A 17,224-nucleotide genomic window follows, 5' to 3' on the forward strand; every position below is an offset into this window, starting at 1 on the left:
CACAGCTATCTGTATAAAGATGGAAATATCTACAACGCTATCTGTGTAAACATGGAAATACCTACACAGCTATCTGTGTAAACTTCGAAATATCTACACAGCTATCTGTGCAAAGATGGAAATATCTACACCGCTATCTCTGTAAACATGGAAATATCTACACCGCTATCTGTATAAACATGGAAATATCTACACCGCAATCTGTTTAAACATGGAAATACCAACACCGCTATCAGTATAAACATGGAAATATCTACACCGCTATCTGTATAAATATGGAAATATCTTCACCACTATCCCTATAAACATGGAAATACGTACACCGCCATCTTTATACACATGGAAATATCTACACCGCTATCTCTATAAACATAGAAATATATACACGGCCATCTCTATGAACATGGAAATATCTACACCGCCATCTGCATGAACATGGAAATATCTACACCGCAATCTGTATAAACATGGAAATATATACAACGCTATCTGTATAAACATGGAAATATCTACACAGCTATCTGTATAAACTTGGAAATATCTACATAGCTATCTGTGTAAAGATGGAAATATCTACACCACAATCTGTGGAAAGATGCAAATATCTACACCGCTATCTCTGTGAACATGGAAATATCTGCACCACTATCTGCATAAACATGGAAATATCTACACCGCCATCTGTATAAAGATGGAAATATCTACACCGCGAGATGTATAAACTTGGAAATATCTACACCTCTATCTGTATAAACATGGAAATATCAACACCGCTATCTGTATAAACATGGAAGTATCTACAATGCTATCTGTGTAAACATGGAAATACCTACACAGCTATCTGTGTAAACTTGGAAATATCTACACAGCTATCTGTGTAAAGATGGAAATATCCACACCGCAATCTTTGCAAAGATGGAAATACCTACAACGCTATCTGTGTAAACATGGAAATATCTACACTTCTATCTGCATAAACATATAAATATCTACACCGCTATCTATATAACCTGCAAATATCTACACCGCAATCTGTATAAACGTGGAAGTATCTACATCGTTCTCTGTATAAAGATGGAAATATCTACACCGCAATCTCTATAAAGATGGAATTAGCTACACCGCAATCTGTATAAACATGGAAATATCTACACCGTTCTCTGAATAAAGCTGGAAATATCTTCACCTTTATCTCTATAAACATGGAAATATCTACACCGCTATCTTTATAAACATGGAAATATCTACATCGCTATCTGTATAAACATGGACATATCTACAACAATATCTGTGTAAACGGAAATATCTACGCAGCTGTCTGTGTAGACATGGAAATATGTACAACGCTGTCTGTGTAAAGATGAAAATATGTACACCCCAATCTGTGCAAATAACAAAACATCTACACCGCTATCTCTATAAACATGGAAATATCTACCCCGTTATCGGTATAAACATGGAAATATCTACACCGCTATCTGTATAAACATGGAAATATCTACACCACCATCTGTATAAACATGGAAATGTCTACACTGCTATCTGTATAAACATGGAAATATCTACACCACTATCTGCATAAACATGGAAATATCTACACCGCTATCTCTATAAATATTGAAATACCTTCAACGCTATCTCTATAAACATGGAAATATCTACAACAATATCTGTGTAAACATGGAAATATCTACACCGCTATCTGTATGAACATGGAAATATCTACCCCGCTATCTTTAGAAACATGGAAATATCTACACCGCTATCTGTATAAACATGGAAATATCTACAACAATATCTATGTAAACATGGAAATATCTACACAGCTCTGTGTGTCAACATGGAAATATGTACACCGCTTTATGTGAAAGATGAAAATATGTACACAACAATCTGTGCAAATATCAAAATATCTACACCGCTATCTCCGTAAACATGGAAATATCTACCCCGTTATGTGAATAAACATGGAAATATCTACACCGCTATCTGTATAAACATGGAAATATCTACACCACGATCTGTAAAAACATGGAAATGTCTACACCGCTATCTGTATATACATGGAAATATCTACACCTCCACCTGTATAAACATGGAAATATCTAAACTGCCATCAGTATACACATGAAAATATCTACACAGCCAACTGTATAAACATGGAAATATGTACACCGCAATCTGTAAACATGGATATATCTACACCGCTATCTTTATAAACATGGAAATATACCCACCGCTATCTGTATAAACATGGAAATATTTCCAACGCTATCTCTATAAACATTGAAATATGTACACCGCTATCTGTATAAACATGGAAATATCTCCAACGCTATCTGTATAAACATGGAAATATCTGCACCGCTATCTGTATAAACATGGGAATATCTCCATCGCTATCTGAATAAACATGGAAATATCCCCAGCGCTATCTCTATAAACATGGAAATATCTACACCACTATCTTTGTAAACATGGAAATATCTACACCGCTATCTGTATAAACATGGAACTATCTACAACACTATCTGTGCAAACATGGGAATATATTCACAGTTATCTGCGTAAACATGGAAATATGTACACCGCTATCTTTGTAAAGATGGAAATATCTTCACCGCAATATGCGCAAATATGGAAATATCTACACCGCTATCTCTGTAAACATGGAAATGTCTACACCACTATCTGTATAAACATGGAAATATCTGCACTGCTATCTGTATAAACATAGAAATATCTACACCGCCATCTGTATAAACATGGAAATACCTACGCAGTCATCTGTATAAACATGGAAAAATCTACACCACTATCTGTATACACATGGAAACACGTACAACGCCATCGGTATAAACATGGAAATATCTACACAGCCATCTGTATAAACATGGAAATATCTATTCAGCCATCTCTGTAAACATGGAAAAATCTACACAGCTATCTGTATAAACATGGAAATAGCCACACCACTATTTGCATAAACATGGAAATATCTACAGCTCCATCTGGAAAAACACGGAAATATCTACACAGTCATATGTATAAACATGGAAATATGTATATTTCCATGTGAATAAACATGGAAATATCTACACTGCCATCTGTATACCCATGGAAATATCTACACAACCATCTGTATAAACATGGAAATATCTACACCGCTATCACCATAAACATGGAAATACCTACACCGCAATCTGTATAAATATGGAAATATCTACACCGCTAGCTGTATAAACATGGAAATATCTACATGGATATCTCTAAAAACATGGAAATATCTACAGCGCCATCTGTTTAAACCTGTAAATATCTACACAGTCATCTGTATAAACATGGAAATATCTACACAACCATCTCTATAAAAATGGAAATATCTACACTGCCATCGGTATACAAATGGAAATACCTACACAGCCATCAGTATAAACATGGAAACATCTACACCGCTATCTCTATACAAATGGAGATAACTACACCGCTATCTCTATAAACGTGGAAATATCTACAGCGCAATCTCAATAAACATGGAAATATCTACACCGCCATCTCTATAAACATGAAAATATTTACACCACCATCTCCATAAAGATGGAAATACCTACACCACCATTTGTGTAAACAAGGAAATAACGATACCGATATCTGTATAAACATGGAAATATCTACACTGCCATCTGTATAACGATGGAAATATCAACAACGTGAGCTGAATAAACATGGAAATATCTACACCGCTATCTGTATAAACATGGAAATACCAACACCGCTATCAGTATAAACATGGAAATACCTACACCACTATCTGTATACACTTGGAAATATCTACACCGCTATCCGTATAAACATGGAAATATCTACACCGCCATCTGTATAAACATGGAAATATCCCCACCACGATCTGTATGAACATGGAAATATCTACACTGCTATCTGTATAAACATGGAAATACCTACACCGTTATCTGTATAAACATGCAAATACCTAAACCGCTATCTGTATAAACATGCAAATATCTACACCGCCATCTGAAAAAACATGGATATACCTACACAGTCATCTGTATAAACATGGAAATATCTACACCGCTATCTGTATAAACCTGGAAATATCTACATGGCCATCTGTATAAACATGGAAATACCTACACCGCAATCTGTATAAACATGGAAATGTCTACATCGCCATCTGTATAAACATCGAAATATCTACACTTCCATCTGTATAAAGATGTAAATATCTACACCACGAACTGTATAAACAAGGAAGTATTTACAGCGCTATCTGTATACACATGGAAATACCAACACTGGTACCTGTATAAACATGGAAATATCTACACTGCTGTCTGTATCAACATGGAAATATCTACACCACTATCTCTATAAACAGGGAATTACCTACACCACTATCTCTATAAACATGGAAATATCAGCACCGCTATCTCTACAAACATGGAAATATATACTCTGCCATCTCCATAAACATGGAAATTCCTACACAGCCATCTACATAAACAAGGATATATCTACACGGCCATCTATATGAACATGGAAATAACTACACCGCTATCTCTATAAACATGGAAATATCTACACCGCCATCTGTATAAACATGGAAATATCTACACCGCCTTTTGTAAAAAGATGGAAACACCTACAAACCCACCTGTATAAACTTGGAAATATCTACACCGCTTTCTGTGTAAATAAGGAAATATCTACACCTCTATCTCTATAAACATGGAAATATCTACACCGCCATCTGCATAAACATCTAAATATCTACATCGCCATCTGTATAAACATGGAAATTTCTACACCGACATCTGTATAAACATGTAAATCTCAACTCCGCCATCTGTATAAGCATGGAAATATACACAAGGCCATCTGTATAAACATGGAAATATCTAAACCGCCATCTGTAAAAGCCTGGAAATATCTACACAGTCATCTGTATAAACATGGAAATATCTACACAGCCAACTGTACACACATGGAAATATCTACACGGACATCAGTATAAACATGGAAATATCTACACCGCTATCTGTAAAAACATGGAAATATCTACACCGCTATCTGTATAAACATGGAAATACCTACACCGCTATCTGTATAAATATGGAAATATCTACACCGCTATCTCTATAAACACGGAAATGCCTACACTGCTATCTGTATAAACATGGGAATATCTACACGGATATCTCTATAAACAAGGAAATATCTAAACAGCCATTTGTATAAAAATGGAAATAACTACACAGTCATCTGCATAAACATGGGAATATCTACACTGTCATCTGTATAAACGTGGAAATATCTACACAGCCATCTCTATAAACATGGAAATATCTACACCACTATCTCTATAAACATGGAAATAGCCACACCGCTATCTGTATGAACATGGAAATATCTACACTGCCATCTGTGAAAACATGGAAATACTTACAGAGTCATCTGTACAAACATGGAAGTATCTACACTGCCATCTCTTTAAACATGGAAATACCTACAGAGCCATCTGTACAAACATGGAAGTATCTACACTGCCATCTCTTTAAACATGGAAATATCTACAGAGCCATCTGTAAAAACATGGAAATATCTACAACGCTAATTGTATAAATATGGAAATATCTACACCGCCATCTCTATAAACATGGAAATAACTACACCACTATCTGTACAAACATGGAAATATCTAGACCGCTATCTGTATAAATATGAAAATATCTACACCGCTATCTCTATAAACATGGAAATGTCAACACCGCTGTCCCTATAAACATGGAAATACCTACACCGCTATCTGTATAAACATGGAAATATCTGCACCGCTATCTGTAAAAACATTTAAATATCTACACCACTATCTGTATAAACATGGAAATATCTACACCGCTATCTGTATAAACATGGAAATATCTACACCGCCATCTGTATAAACATGGAAATATCTACACCGGTATCTGTATAAACATGCAAATATATACAACGCTATCTGTGTAAACATGGAAATATCTACACCGCTGTCTGTGTAAACATAGAAATATCTACACCACTATCTGTGTAAAGATTGAAATATCTACAGCACAATCTGAGCAACGATGGAAATATCTACACCGCTATCTGTGTAAAGATTTAAATATCTACACCACAATCTATGCAAAGATGGAAATATCTACACCGCTATCTGTGTAAACATGCAGATATCTACACCGCTAGCTGTATTAACATGGAAATATCTACACCGCTATCTGTATAAACATGGAAATACCAACACCGCTATCTGTAAACATGGAAATATCTACACCGATATCTCTATAAACATGGAAATAATTACACTGCCATCTCTATAAAAATGGAAATATCTACACCGCCATCTGCATAAACATGGAAATATCTACACCGCCATCTGTATAAACTTGTAAATATCTTCACCGCCATCTGCATAAATAGGGAAATACCTACAGAGCCATCTGTATAAACATGGAAATATCTCCACCGCTATCTGTATAAAAATGGAAATATCTACACCACCACCAGTATAAACATGGAAATATCTACACCGCTATCGGTATAAACATGGAAATATCTACACCGCTATCTGCATGAACATGGAAATATCTACACCGCAGTCTGTATAAACATGGAAATATCTCCATCGCTGTCTGTATAAACATGGAAATATCTCCATCGCTATCTCTATAAACATGGAAATATGTACACCGCTATCTTTATAAACATGGAAATATTTACACCGCTGTCTGCAGAAGTATGGAAATATCTACAACACTATCTGTGTAAACATGGAAATATCTACACACCTATCTGTGTAAACATGGAAATATTTGCAGCGCTCTCTATGAAAAGATGGAAATATCTACACCACAATCTGTGCAAATATGGAAAAATCTACACCGCTATCTCTGTAAACATAGAAATATCTACACCGCTTTATGTATAAACGTGGAAACATCTACACCGCTATCTGTAGAAACATGGAAATATCTACACCGCTATCTGCATAAACACCTAAATATCTACACCGCTATCTGTATGAACATGGAAATAACTACACCGCTATCTGTATAAACATGGAAATATCTACACCCCTATCTCTATAAACATGGAAATGTTTACACGGCTGTCTGTATAAACATGGCAATATCTACATGGCTATCTCTATAAACATGGAAATATCTATACCGTCATCTGTATAAAGATGGAAATACCTACACAGTCATCTGTATAAACATGGAAATATCTACACCACTATCTGTATAAACCTGGAAATATCTACAATGCATCTGCATAAACCTGCAAATATCTACACTCTCATCTCCATAAACATGGAAATATTTACACCGCTATCTGTATAAACATGCAAATAACCACACCGCTATGTGTATAAATGTGGAAATATCTACACCGCCATCTGAATAAACATGGAAATACATACAACGCTGTCTTTATAAATATGGAAATACCTACACCGCTATCTCTATAAACATGGAAATATCTACACAGCTATCTGTATAAAAATGGAAATATCTACACCGCTATCTGTATAAACATGGAGGTATCTGCACGGAAATCTGTATAAACATGGAAATATCTACACGGCAACCTGTATAAACATGGAGCTATCTACACGACTATCTGCATAAACATGGATATATCTACACCGCTATCTGTATAAACATGGAAATATCTCCATCGCTATCTGTATAAACATGGAAATATCTCCACCCCTATCTGTATAAACATGGAAACATCTTCACCGCTATCTGTATAAACATGGAAATGTCTACAACGCTATCTGTATAAACATGCAAGTATATACAATGCTATCTGTGTAAACATGGAAATATCTACACCGCTGTCTGTGTAAACATGGAAATATCTGCACCACTATCTGTGTAAACATGGAAATATCTACAGCACAATCTGTGCAACGATGGAAATATCTACACCGCTATCTGTGTAAAGATGGAATTATCTACACCGAAATCTGTGCAAATTTGGAAATATCTACACCGCTAACTGTGTACACATGAAAATATCTATACCGCAATCTGTATAAACATGGAAATATCTACACCACTATCTGTATAAACATGGAAATATCTACACCGCTATCTGTATACACATGGAAATACCAACACCGCTATCTGTAAACATAGAAATATCTCCACCTCCATCTCTATAAACACGAAAATATCTACACCGCAATCTACATAATCATGGAATTAACTACACCACCATCTATATAAACTTGGAAATAACTACACTGCTTTCTGTATAAACATGGAAACATCTACACTTCCATCTGTATAAAGATGGAAATATCTATACCGCGACCTGTATAAACATGAAAATATATAAACTGCTATCCGTATAAACATGGAAATACCAACACCGCTATCTGTATAAACGTGGAAATATCTACACCGCTCTCTGTATAAACATGGAAATATCTACACCAATATCAGTATAAACATGGAAATACCTACACCGACATCTCTATAAACATGGAAATAGATTAACTGCTATCCATATAAACATGGAAATACCAACACCGCTATCTGTATAAACGTGTAAATATCTACACCGCTATCTGTATAAACATGGAAATATCTACACCACTATCTCTATAAACATGGAAATACCTTCAAAGCCATCTCTATAAACATGGGAATATCAACACCGATATCTGCATAAGCATGGAAATATCTTCACCGCTATCTGTGTAAACATGGAAATATCTTCATCGCTATCTGTATAAATATGGAAATATCTACACCGCTATCTCTATAAACATGGAAATGTCTACACCGCTATCTGCATAAACATGGAAATATCTACACCGATATCTCTATGAACATGAAAATATCTACACCAACATCTGTATAAACATGGAAATAACTCCACCGCCATCTGTATAAACATGGAAATATCTACACTGCCATCTGTACAAACATGGAAATATCTACACAGCCATCTCTGTGAACATGGAAATATCCACAGCGATAACTGTATAACAATGGAAATACCTACACCGCTATCTGTATAAACATGGAAGCATCTGAAACGCTATCCCTATAAACATGGAAATAACAACACCACTATCCGTATAAACATGGAAATATGTGCACCGCTACCTGTATAAACATAGAAATATCTACACCGTTATCATTATAAACATGGAAATACCAACACCGCTATCTCTATAACATGGAAATATCTACACCGCCGTCTGTATAAACATGGAAATATCTACACGGCTATCTGTATAAACACGGAAATATGTGCAATGCTATCGGTGTAAACATGGAAATATCTACACCGCTATCTGTATAAGCATAGAAATACCTACACCGCTATCTCTATAAATATGGAAATAGCTACAACGCTAATTGTGTAAACATGGAAATATCTACACAGCTATCTGTGTAAACTTGGAAATATCTACAACGCCATCTGTATAAACATGGAAATATCTACACCGCTATCTGTATAAATATGGAAATTTCTACACCGTTCTCTCTAAAAACATGGAAATATCTACACCGTTACCTGTATAAACATGGAAATGTCTACACCGCTATCTCTATAAACATGGAAATATCTGCACTGCCATCTGTATGAACATGCAAATATCCTCACAATAATCTGTATAAACATGGAAATATCTACACCACCATCTCTAAAAACTTGGAAATATCTACACGGTCATCTGTATACACTTGGAAATATCTACACAGCCATTTGTATAAACATGGAAATATCTACACCGCTATCTCTATAAACATGGAAATATCTAAAACGCTATCTGTATAAACATGGAGATGTCTTCATCGCTATCTGCATAAAGATGGAAATATCTCCACCGCTATCTGTATGAACATGGAAATATTTACACTGCTATCTGTATAAACATGGAAATATCTACAATGCTATCTATGTAAACCTGTAAATATCTACACAGCTATGTTTGTAAAGTAACAGATATCTACACCGCTATCTGTGTAAAGCTGGAAATATCTACACAGCAATCTGTGCAAAGATGGAAATATCTAAAACGGTATCTCTGTAAACATGGAAATATCTACACCGCCAACTGTATAAACATGGAAATATCTACAACGGGATACGTATAAACATGGAAATATCTAAACCGCAATGTGAATAAATATGGAAATATCTACACCACTATCTCTATAAACATGGAAATATCTACACCACCATCTCTATAAACATTGAAATATATACACTGCCGTCTGTATACACATGGAAATATCTACACAGCCATCTTTATAAACATGGAAATATCTACACTGCATTCTCTATAAACATGGAAATACCTACACAGCTATCTCCAGAAACATGTAAATATCTACACCGCAATGTCTATAAACATGGAAATATCTACACCGCCATCTCTGTAAACATGAAAATATCTACACCGCCATCTCCATAATCATGGAACTAACTACACCGCCATCTGTATGAACGTGGAAATATCTACACCGCTTTCTGTATAAACATGGAAACATCTACACTGCCATCTGTATAAAGATGGAAATATCTATACCGCGAGCTGTATAAACATGGAAATATCTAAACTGCTATCTGTATAAACATGGAAATAACAACTCCGCTATCTGTATAAACGTGGCAATATCTACACCGCTGTCTGTATAAATATGGAAATATGTACACCAATATGTCTATAAACATGGAAATACCTACACCACTATGTGTATAAACATGGAAATGTCTACACCGCTATCTGCATAAACATGGAAATATCTACACCGCTACCTGTATAATCATGAAAATATCTACACCGCTATGACTATAAACATGGAAATACCTACACTTGTAAGTCTGTAACATGGAAAAATCCACACCGCCATCTGTATAAACATGGAAATATCTACACCGCTATCTGTATAAACATGGAAATTTCTACAACGGTAACTGTGTAAACATGGAAATATCTACACCACTATCTGTGTAAACATGGAAATATCTACACCGCTATCTCTGTAAAGATGGAAATATCTACACCACTGTCTGTATAATCGTGGAAATATCTACACAGCTATCTGTATAAACGTGGAAATAACTACACCGCTATTGGTATAAACGTGGAAATATCTACAGCGCTATCTGTATAAACATGGAAATATTTGCAATGATATCTGTGTAAACGTGGAAGTATCAACACAACTATCTGTGTAAACTTGGAAATATCTACACCGTTATCTGTGTAAAGATGGAAAAAACTACACCGCAATCAGTGCAAAGAGGAAATATCTACACCGCTATCTCTGTAATCCTGGCAATATCAACACTGCTATCTGTATAATCATGGAAATATCTACACCGCTATCTGTATAAACATGGAATAACTACACCGCCATCTGTATAAACATGCAAATATCTACACAGTCATCTGTATAAACATGTAAATATCTACACCACCATCTCAATAAACATGGAAATATCTAGACAGCCATATCTATACACATGGAAATGTCTACACAGTCATCTGTATAAACATGGAAATTTCAACACTGCTATCTCTGTAAACATGGAAATATCTACACCGCTATCTGTAGAAACATGGATATATTTACATCGCTATCTGTATAAACATCGAAATATCTACAATGCTATCTCTATAAACATGGAAACTTGTACAACGCTAACTGTATAAACATGGAAATACCTACAACGCTGCACTTATAAACATGGAAATATCTACAACGATATCTGTGTAAATCTGAATCAACTACAACGCTATCTTTGTAAACATCTACAACGCTATCTGTGTAAACATGGAAATATCAACACCACCATCTGTATAAACATGGAAATATCTACACTGCCATTTGAACAAACATGGAAATATCTACACCGCTATCTGTATAAACATGGAAATACCTACACCGCTGTCTCTATAAACATCGATATATCTACACCGCTATCCTGAAAACATGGAAATATCAACACAACTATCCGTATAAACATGGAAATCACTACACCGCTATCAGTATAAACATGGAAATAACTGCAATGCTATCTCTGTAAACATGGAAATATTTACACCACTCTCTGTGTAAACATGGAAATATCTACACCGCTATCTGTATAAATATGGAAATATCGACACCACTATCTCTGTAAACATGGAAATGTGTACACCGCTATCTGTATAAGCATGGAAATATCTACACCGCTATCTCTATAAACATGAAAATATCTACACCGACGTCTGCATAAAAATGGAAATACATACACAGTCATCTGTATAAACATAGAAATATCTACACTGCTATGTGTATAAACACGGCAATATCAACACTGCTTCTGTATAAACATGGAAATATCTACACTGCTATCTGTATAAATATGGAAATATGTACAGCACTCTCTGTATAAAGATAGAAATATCTACATCGCTATCTGTATAAACCTGGTAACATCTAGACAGCTATTTGTATAAATATGGAATTATTTACACCGCTATGTCTATAAACATGGAAATATCTACACCGCTATCTCTACAAACACGGAAATATCTACACCGCTATCTGTATAAACATGCAAATATCTACACCGCTATCTGTATAAATATGTAAATATCTACACCGCTATCTCTATAAACATGGAAATATCTACACCGCTAACTTTACAAACATGGAAATATCTACACCGCTATCTCTATAAACGTGGAAATATCTACACCGCCATCTTTAAAAACAAGGAAATATCTACACAGTCATATGTATAAACTTGAAAATAACTACACCACCATCTGTATAAACATGGAAATATCTACACTGCCGTCTGTATACACAAGGAAATATCTACACAGCCATCCCTATAAACGTGGAAATATCTACACTGCTATCTCTATAAACATGGAAATACCCACACCGCTATCTGTATGAACATGGAAATATCTACATCGCTATCTCTATAAACATGGAAATATCTACTCCGCCAACTCTATAAACCTGAAAATATCTACACTGCCATCAGTATAAACATGGAACTAACTACACAGTCATCTGAATAAATAAGGAAATATCTACACTGCCATCTGTATAAACATGGAAATATCTACACCGTCATCTGTTTAAACATGGAAATAACTACACAGCCTTCTGTATAAACATGCAAATATCTACACCGCTATCTGTGTAAAATGGAAATATCTAAACCGCAATCTGTGCAAAGATGGAAATATTTACACCGATATCTCTGTAAACTTGGAAATATATACACAGCTATCTATATAAATATGGAAATATTTACACTGCTATCTCTATAAACATGGAAATATCTACACCTCTCTCTCTATAAATATGGAAAATCTACAACAGTATCTCTGCAAACATGTAAATATCTACACAGCTATCTGTGTAAGCTTGGAAATACCTACACCGCTGTCTGTGTAAAGATGCAAATATCTACATTGCAATCTGTGTAAAGATGGAAATATCTACACCGCTATCTCTGTAAACATGGAAATATCCACACCGCTATCTGTATAAACATGGAAATATCTACACTGCTATCTCTATAACCATGGAAATATCTACACCACCATCTGTATAAACATGGAAATATCTACAACGGGATCTGTATAAACATGGAAATAACTAAACCGTTATTTGTATAAATATGGAATAATCTACACCACTATCTCTATAAACATGAAAATATCTACACCACCATCTCTATAAACTTGGAAATATATACACTGCCATCTGTATACATATGGAAATATCTACACAGCCATCTCTATAAACATGGAAATATCTACACTGCTATCTCTATAAACATGGAAATACCTTCATAGCTATCTCTATAAACATGGAAATATCTACACCACTATCTCTATAAACAAGAAAATATCTACACCGCCATCTCCATAATCATGGAAATAACTACACCACCGTCTGTATAAACGTGGAAATATCTACACCGCTTTCTGTATAAACATGGAAACGTCTACACTGCCATCTGTATAAAGATGGAAATATTTATTCCGCGAGCTGTATAAACATGGAAATATCTAAAACGCTATCTGTATAAACATAGAAATACCAACTCCGCTATCTGTATAAACGTGGCAATATCTACACCGCTGTCTGTATACACATAGAAATATCTACACCACTATCTCTATAAACATGGAAATACCTACAGCGCCATCTCTATAAACATAGAAATATCTACACCGCTATCTGTATAAACATGGAAATATCTACACCATTATCTGTATAATTATGGAAATATCTACACCGGTATCTTTATAAACATGGAAATGTCTACACTGCCATCAGTATAAACATGGGAATATCTAAACCGATATCTCAATAAACATGAAAATATCTACACCAACATCTTTATAAACATGGAAATATCTACACCGACTTCTGCATAAACATGGAAATAACTACACTGCCATCTGTATAAACATAGAAATACGTACACAGCCATCTCCCTGAACAAGGAAATATCTACACCGCAAAGTGTATAAAAATGGAAATACCTACACCGCTATCTGTATAAACATGGAAACATCTACACCACTATCTCTATAAACATGGAAATATAAACACCGCTATCTGTATAAATATGAAAATATCTACACCGCTACCTGTATAAACATGGAAATATCTACACCGCTATCACTATAAACATGGAAATACCTACACCGCTATCTCTTTAACATGTAAAAATCTACACCGCCATCTGTATAAACATGGTAATATCTACACCGCTATCTATATAAAAACGGAAATATCTACAACCCTATCTGTGTAAACATGGAAATATCTACACCGCTATCTCTATAAAGATGGAAGTATCTACACCACTGTCTGTATAATCGTGGAAATATCTACACAGCTATCTGTATAAACGTGGAAATAACTACACCGCTATTGGTATAAACGTGGAAATATCTACAGCGCTATCTGTATAAACATGGAAATATTTGCAATGCTATCTGTGTAAACGTGGAAGTATCTACACAGCTATCAGTGTAAACTTGGAAATATCTACACCGCTATCTGTGTAAAGGTGGAAATATCTACACCGCAATCCTTGCAAAGATGGAAATATCTACACCGCTATCTGTACAAACATGGAAATTCCTACACTGTTATCTGTATAAATATGGAAATGTCTACACCGATATCTCTATAAACATGGAAAATTCTACACCACTATCTGTATAAACATGGAAATATCTACATGGCTATCTCTATAAACACGGAAATAACTACACCCCCATCTGTATAAACTTGGAAATATCTACACAGTCATTTTTATAAACATGGAAATATCTACACTGCTATCTGTATGAAGATGGAAATATCTGCACCGCTATCTCTATGAACATGGAAATGTCTACACCGCTCTCTGTATAAACATGAAAATATCTACATGGCTATCTCTATAAACATGGAAATATCTACACCGCCATCTGCATAAACATGGAAATAACTACACTGTCATCTGTATAAACATGGAAATATCTACACAGCCTTCTCTAAATACATGGAAATATCTACACTGCTATCTGTATGAACATGGAAATATCTACACTGCTATCTGTATAAACATGGAAAAATCTACACCGCTATGTGTATAAACATTGAAATATCTACACCGTCAACTGTATAAACATGGAAATATAACACCGCTATCTGTATAAACATGGAAATATCTACACCGTCATCTCTATAAACATGGAAATATAACACCGCTATCTGTGTAAACATGGCAATATCTACACCGCTATCTCTATAAACTTGGAAATATCTGCACCGCTATATGTATAAACATGGAAATACCAACACTTCTGTCTGTATAAAGATGGAAATATCTACACCGTGAGCTGTATAAACTTGGAAATATCTTCACCGCTATCTGTATAAACATGGAAATACCAACACTGCTGTCTGTATAAAGATGGAAATATCTACACCGCTATCTGTAAAAACATGGAAATATCTACACCGCCATGTGTATAAACATGGAAATATCTACACCGTCATCTGTATAAACATGCAAATATAACAACGCTATCTGAATAAACATTGAAATATCTACAATGTCATCTGTATAAACATGGAAATATAACACCGCTATCTGTATGAACATGGAAATATTTACACCGCTATCTCTATAAACATGGAAATATCTGCACCACTATCTGTATAAACATGGAAATATCTACACCACTATCTCTATAAACATGGAAATATCTACACCGCCATCTGTATAAACATGGAAATATCAACACAGTCATCTGTATACACATGGAAATATCGGCACCTCCATCTGCATAAACATGGAAATATCTACACTGCCATCTGTATACACATGGAAATATTTACACAGACATCTGTATAAACATGGAAATATGTACACCGCTAACTGTAAACATGGAAATATCTCCACCGCTATCTGTATAAACTTGGAAATATCTTCACCGCTATCTGTGTAAATATGGAAATATCTCCACCGACATCTGTGTATACATGGAAATATCTCCACCTCTATCTGTATAAACATGGAAATGTCTCCACCGCCATCTGTATAAACATGGAAATATCTATACCGCCATCTGTAAAAACATGGAAATATCTACACAGTCATTTGTATTAACATGGAAATAGCTACACCTCCATCTGTATAAACGTGGAAATATCTACACTGCCATGTGTATACACATGGAAACATCTACACCGCTATCTCTATAAACATGGAAATACCTACACCGCTATCTGTATAAGCATGGAAATACCTACACCGCTATCTGTATAAACATGGAAACTTCTACACCACTATCTGTGTAAACATGGAAATATCTCCACCGCTATCTGTATAAACATGGAAATATCTAAACCACTATCTGTATAAACATGGAAATATCTCCACCGCTATCTGTATAAACATGGAAATATCTACTCCGCTATATGTATAAACATAGGAATAACTACACCGCTATCTCTATAAACATGGAAATATCTACACCGCCATCTCTATAAACGGGGAAATATCTACACATTCATCTGTATAAACATGGAAAGAACTACACTGCTTTCTGTATAAATATGGAAATATCTATACCGCTATCTCTATGAACTTGGAAATATCTACACCGCCAGCT

This window comes from Pan paniscus, chromosome 6 (assembly GCF_029289425.2).
Source record: "Pan paniscus chromosome 6, NHGRI_mPanPan1-v2.0_pri, whole genome shotgun sequence".
NCBI lineage: Eukaryota > Metazoa > Chordata > Mammalia > Primates > Hominidae > Pan > Pan paniscus.